The sequence below is a fragment of the Pavona decussata genome, unplaced genomic scaffold (genome assembly GCF_977016875.1).
Source record: "Pavona decussata unplaced genomic scaffold, jaPavDecu1.1 SCAFFOLD_45, whole genome shotgun sequence".
Lineage (NCBI taxonomy): Eukaryota > Metazoa > Cnidaria > Anthozoa > Scleractinia > Agariciidae > Pavona > Pavona decussata.
In genome coordinates, this window is record NW_028145467.1 from 2,691,579 (window position 1) to 2,697,382 (window position 5,804).

Sequence of the window (5,804 nt, forward strand, 5' to 3'; positions counted from 1 at the left end):
TACATCGAAACGTAAGAATTACTAACCCCCAAACGTAAGAAAACTAAGCCTGAAAGATAAGAATTACTAACCCCGAGCGTAAGAAAACTAACCCGCAAACGTACGAAATTTACCCCCAAACGTAACAAAATCTAAACGCCAAACGTAACAATTACTAACCCCCAAAACTTAAGAAAACTAACTGACAGACGTAAGAATTTTTTAACCCCCAAACGAAAGAATTACTAACCCCCAAGCGTAAGAAGACTAACCCCGCTAACATGAGAATTACTAACCCTTTAACTTAAGAAATTTAACCCCCAAACGCAAGAATTACTAACCTCGAAACGAAAGAAAACTAACCGCCAAACGTAAGAATTATTAACCTCCAAACTTAAGAATTACTAATCCCCAAACGTTAGAAGACTAACCTCACTAACGTAAGAACTACTAACCCCCAAGCGTAAGAAAGCTAACCCCTTAACGTAAGAATTACTACCCCTTAAACGTAAGAAATGTAACCCCCAAACGTAAAGAAACTAACCCTCAAACGTAAGAATTACTAACCCCTAAAGGTAAGAAATCTAACCCCCAAACGTAAGAATTACTAACCCCGAAACGTAAGAAATCTAACCTTCAAACGTAGGGAACTATCAACCCCCAACCGTAGGAAATCTAACCCCCAAACGTAAGAATTACTTACTCCAAAACGTAAGAAAACTAGCCCCCAAACGTAGGAATTACTAACCGACAAACGCAAGAAGTTTAACCCCCTAACGTAAGAATTACTAACCGCCAAACGTAAGAAATCTAACCGCTTAACGTAAGTATTACTAACCCCCAAACGTAAAAATTTTAACCATCAAACATAAAAAACTAACCCCAAAACGTGAGAAAAATAACCCTCAAACGTAAGAATTACTAATCCCCAAACGTTAAAAAACTAACCCCAAAACTTAAGAATTACTAACCTTCAAACGTAAGAAATTTAAGCCCCTAACGTAAGAATTACTATCCGCCAAAAGTAAGAAATCTACCCGCTTAACGTAAGTATTACTAACCCCCAAACGGAAGAATTTTAACCATCAAACATAAAAAACTAACCCCAAAACGTAAGAATTACTAATCCCCAAACGTAAGAAAACTAACCCCCAAACGTAAGAATTACTAATCCCCAAAAGTAAAAAAACTAACACCAAAACTTAAGAAATACTAACCCTCAAAAGTAACAATTACTAACCCCTAAACTTAAGAAAACTGGCCCCCAAACGTAAAAATTACTAACTGTCAAACGTAAGAAATCTAACCAGCCAAGATAAGATATACTAGCCCCAAAACGTAAGAATTAACAACCTCTAAACGTAAAAAATCGAACCCCATAAACGTAAAGATTATTAACCAACAAACCTAAGAAAAGTCACCCCCAAACGTAAAAATTACTAACCCCCAAACTTAAGAAAACTAACCCCCAAACGAAAAAATTACTAACCCTTAAACGTAACAAATCAAACCCCAAAACGTAAGAATTAGTAGTCCCCAAACGTAGAAAACTAATCCGAAAACGTAAAAGTTACTTACCCCAAAACATAAGAAAACTAACCCCCAAACGTAACAAATCAAACTCCCAAACGTTAGAATAAGTAATCTCCAAACGTAAAAAAAACTAGCCCCCAAACGTAAGAAAACTAACCACCAAAACGTAAGAAAACTAGCATCGAAACGTAAGAATTACTAACCACCAAATGTAAGAAAACTAACCCCTAAACGTAAAAAATCTAACCCCCAAACGTAAGAATTACTAGCCCTTAAACAAAAGAATTACTAACTCTCAAACGTAACCAAGTCTAATAAAAAAAAAATAAAAAATTTAAGCCCAAAACGTAAGAAAACTAACCCCCAAATGTAAGAATTATTAATCCCCAAACGTAAGAAAACTAAACCTCTAACGTAAGAATTACTAGCCCTTAAAAGAAAGAAATCTAACCCTTAAACAAAAGAATTACTAACCCCTAAACGTCAGAGATCTAACACTAAAATGTAAGAAAACTAACCCCCAAACGTAAGCAATCTAACCCCCAAACGTAAGAACTACTAACTTCTAAACGTAAGAAACTAACTGCTTAACATAAGAATTATTAACCCCCAAACTGAAGAAATCTAACCCCAAACGTAAGAATTACTAATCCTCAAACGTAAGAAAACTAAACTCCAAAGGTAAGAATTACTAACTCTCTAACGTAGGAAATCTAGCCCACAAACGTAAGAAACTTTAGCCCAAAAACGTAAGAATTACTAACCCCCAAACGTTAGAATTACTAACCTTCAAATGTAAGAAATCTAACCCACAAACGTTAGAATTACCTACCCTCAAATGTAAGAATCCCTAACTTCCAAACGTAAGAAAACTTAGCATCAAACAAAAAAATTACTAACCTTTAAACGTAAGAGATCAAACCCCCAATCGTAAAAATTAGTAAACCCCTAACGTAAGAAAACTAATGCCAAACGTAACATTTACTAACCCCCAAACGTAAGAAATCTAACCCCAAACGTAAGAATTACTAATCCCCAAACGTAAGAATACTAAACCCCAAAAATAACAATTACTAGATCTCTAACGTAAGAAATCTAGCCCACAAACGTAAGAAACTTTAGCCCAAAAATGTAAGAATTACTAACCCCCAAACGTAAGAAAACTAACCCCCAAAGGTAAAAAATAAAAAAACCCAAATGTAAGAAAACTAACCCTTAAACGTAAGAATCCCTAACCCCTAACATCAGAAAACTAACCCCCGAACGTAAGAGTTACTAGTCCCCAAACGTAAAAAAACTAATCCCAAAACTTAAGAATTACTAACCCTAAAACGTAAGAAATTTAACCCCCTAACGTAAGAATTACTAACCGACAAACGTAAGAAATTTAACCCCCTAACGTAAGAATTACCAACCGCCAAACGTAACAAAACTAGCAGCAAAAGGTAAGAAATACTAATCCCCAAACGTAAAAAAACTAACCCAAAAACGTACGAAACATACCTTTAAACGTATTAAATCTAACCGCCAAACGTAAGAATTACTAACTCCCCAAAACGTAAGAAAACTAGCACTTTACGTAGGAATTACGTGCGTCTATAAGAAAGAAATCTAACCCCCAAACGTAAGAATTACTTACCCCTAAACGTAAAGAAACCAACCCCCAGACGTAAGAATTACTAACCCCCAAACGCAAGAAATCTAGCCCCCAAACGTAAGAATTACTAATCCCGAAACGTAAAAAAACTAACCCCTAAAACTAAGAATTACTAATCGACAAACGTAAGAAATCTAATCCCCAAACGTAAAATTTAGTAACCCCAAAAAGTAAGAAAACTAACCCCAAAACCTAAGAATTACTAAACCCCAAACGTAATAAAACACACACACAAACGTAAGAGTTACTAACACCAAAACGTACGAAAACTAACCCCCAAACCTGAGGATTACAAACTTCCAAACGTAAGAAAACTAACCCCCAAATGTAAGAACTATTAACCCCCTAACGTAAGAATTACTAACCCCCAAAAGTAGAAAAACTAACGCTCCAACGTAAGAATCCCTAGGCCACAAACGTAAAACAACTAAACCCCAAACGTGAGAATTACTAACCCTCAAACATGAGAAACATAGCCCCCAAACGTAAGAATTACTAACCCCCAAACGTAAGAAATCTAACCCTCTAACGTAAGAATTACTAACCCCCAAACGTAAGAATTACTTACCCCCAAACATAAGGAAACCAACCCCCAAACGTAAGAATTACTAACCCCCAAAAGTTAGAAATGTAACCCCCAAACGTAAAAATTACTAACTCCCAAACGTAAAAATCTAACCCCTAAAACTAAGAATTACTAATCGAGAAACGTAAGAAATCTAATCCCCAAACGTAAAAATTAGTAACCCCCAAAAGTAAGAAAACAAACCCCAAAACGTGATAAATGCTAACCCAAGAACGTAAGAAAACTAATCCTAAAACGTAAGAATTACTAAGCCCCAAACGTAAGAAAACTAATTTTTCAACGTAATAATCCTTAACCCCCAAAGATAAGAAACTAACCCCTAAATGTAAGAATAACTAACCACCAAACGTAAAAAAACTAACCCTTAAACGTTAATATTAACACCCCACAAAACGTAAGAAATATAACCCCCAAACGTAAGAATTACTACCCCCAAACGTAAGAATTACTAACCCCCAGACGTAAGAAATCTAATAACCAAACGTAAGATTTACTAACCCCCAATCGTAAGAAAACTAACCCAGAAACCTAAGAATTACTAAATCCCAAACGTAATAAAACTTACACACAAACCTAAGAGTTACTAACACCAAAACGTACGAAAACTAACCCCCAAACGTTAGGATTACTAACTTCCAAACGAAAGATTTATTAGCGCCAAACGTAAGAAACCTAACCCCCAAACGTAGAAATTGCTAACCTCTAAACGTAAGAAAACTAACCCAGTAACGTAAAAATTACCAACCCCCAAAGGTAGAAAAACTAACCCACCAACGTAAGAATCCTTAGCCCACAAAAGTAAGACAATTAAACCCCAAACGTAAAAATTTTTAACCCCAATACGTAGAAAAAGCAACACCTAAACGTAAGAATTACTAACCCTAAAAAGTAAGAAAATTAGGCCCTAAACGTAAGACTTACTAACGCTAAACGTGAGAAATCTAACCCCCAAACGTAATAATTACTAAAACCCAATCGTAAGAAAACTAAGCCCCAAATGTAAGAATTACTAACCCTTAAACGTAACAAATCTAACCCCCAACCGTTAAAAAATAACCCCCGAACGTAATAATTACTGATCCCCAAACGTATAAAAAGTATCCCATAAGCGTAAGAATTACTAACCTCCAAACGTAGCAACAAAAAAAACCAAACTTAAGAATTACTAACTCCCAAACGTATGAAAACTAACCCCCAAACGTAAGAAGTACGAACCCCTAAACGTAAGAAAACTAACCCCTACAACGTAAAAATCCCTAATTCCCAAACGTAGGAAATCTAACCCCCTAACGTAAGAATTACTAAGCCCCAAACCTAAGAAAACTAACCCCCCAAACGTAAGAAAACTAAACCCCAAACGTTAAGATCCCCTGACACCCAAACGTAAGAAATCTAACCCCTAAATGTAAGAATTACTAATCACCAAGAGTAAAAAAACTAACACCCAAACGTAAGAATTACTAACCAACAAACGTAGAAAAACTAACCCCAAACATAAGAATCCCTAACCCTAAAACCTAAGAAAACTAAGCCCTAAACGTAAGAATAGCTACTCCCTGAACGTAAGAACACTAACCCCCCAAACGTAAGGATCCCTAAACCCTTATTTAAAGAAAACTTACCCCCAAACGTAAGAATTACTAACCCCCCAAAGGTAAGAAAACTAAACCCCAAACGTGAGAAATACTAACCCCCCAAACGTAAGAAAAGTAACCCCTAAATGTAAGAATTACTAACCGGCGAACGTAAGGATTACTAACTCCCAAACGTATGAAAACTAACCCCCAAACGGAAGAATTAGTAACTATCAAACTCAACCCTCAAACTTAATCCTACCAGGTGGGGTCCAATGCGACCCCCAGTGATTATAAACATTCACCAAATCTCGTATGCCTGGACAATTTTTGTCAGATTTCATGAATTTGTCTCTTTTTGTCAGTTGCTTCAAATGCAAATGTTACTTTTAAAATCCAAAGGACTGTGTAAAATTGGTGCTTATTTTCTTATTGGGGTCCAAATTGACCCCAGCGAAGCAAGAGGAAAGTTCAA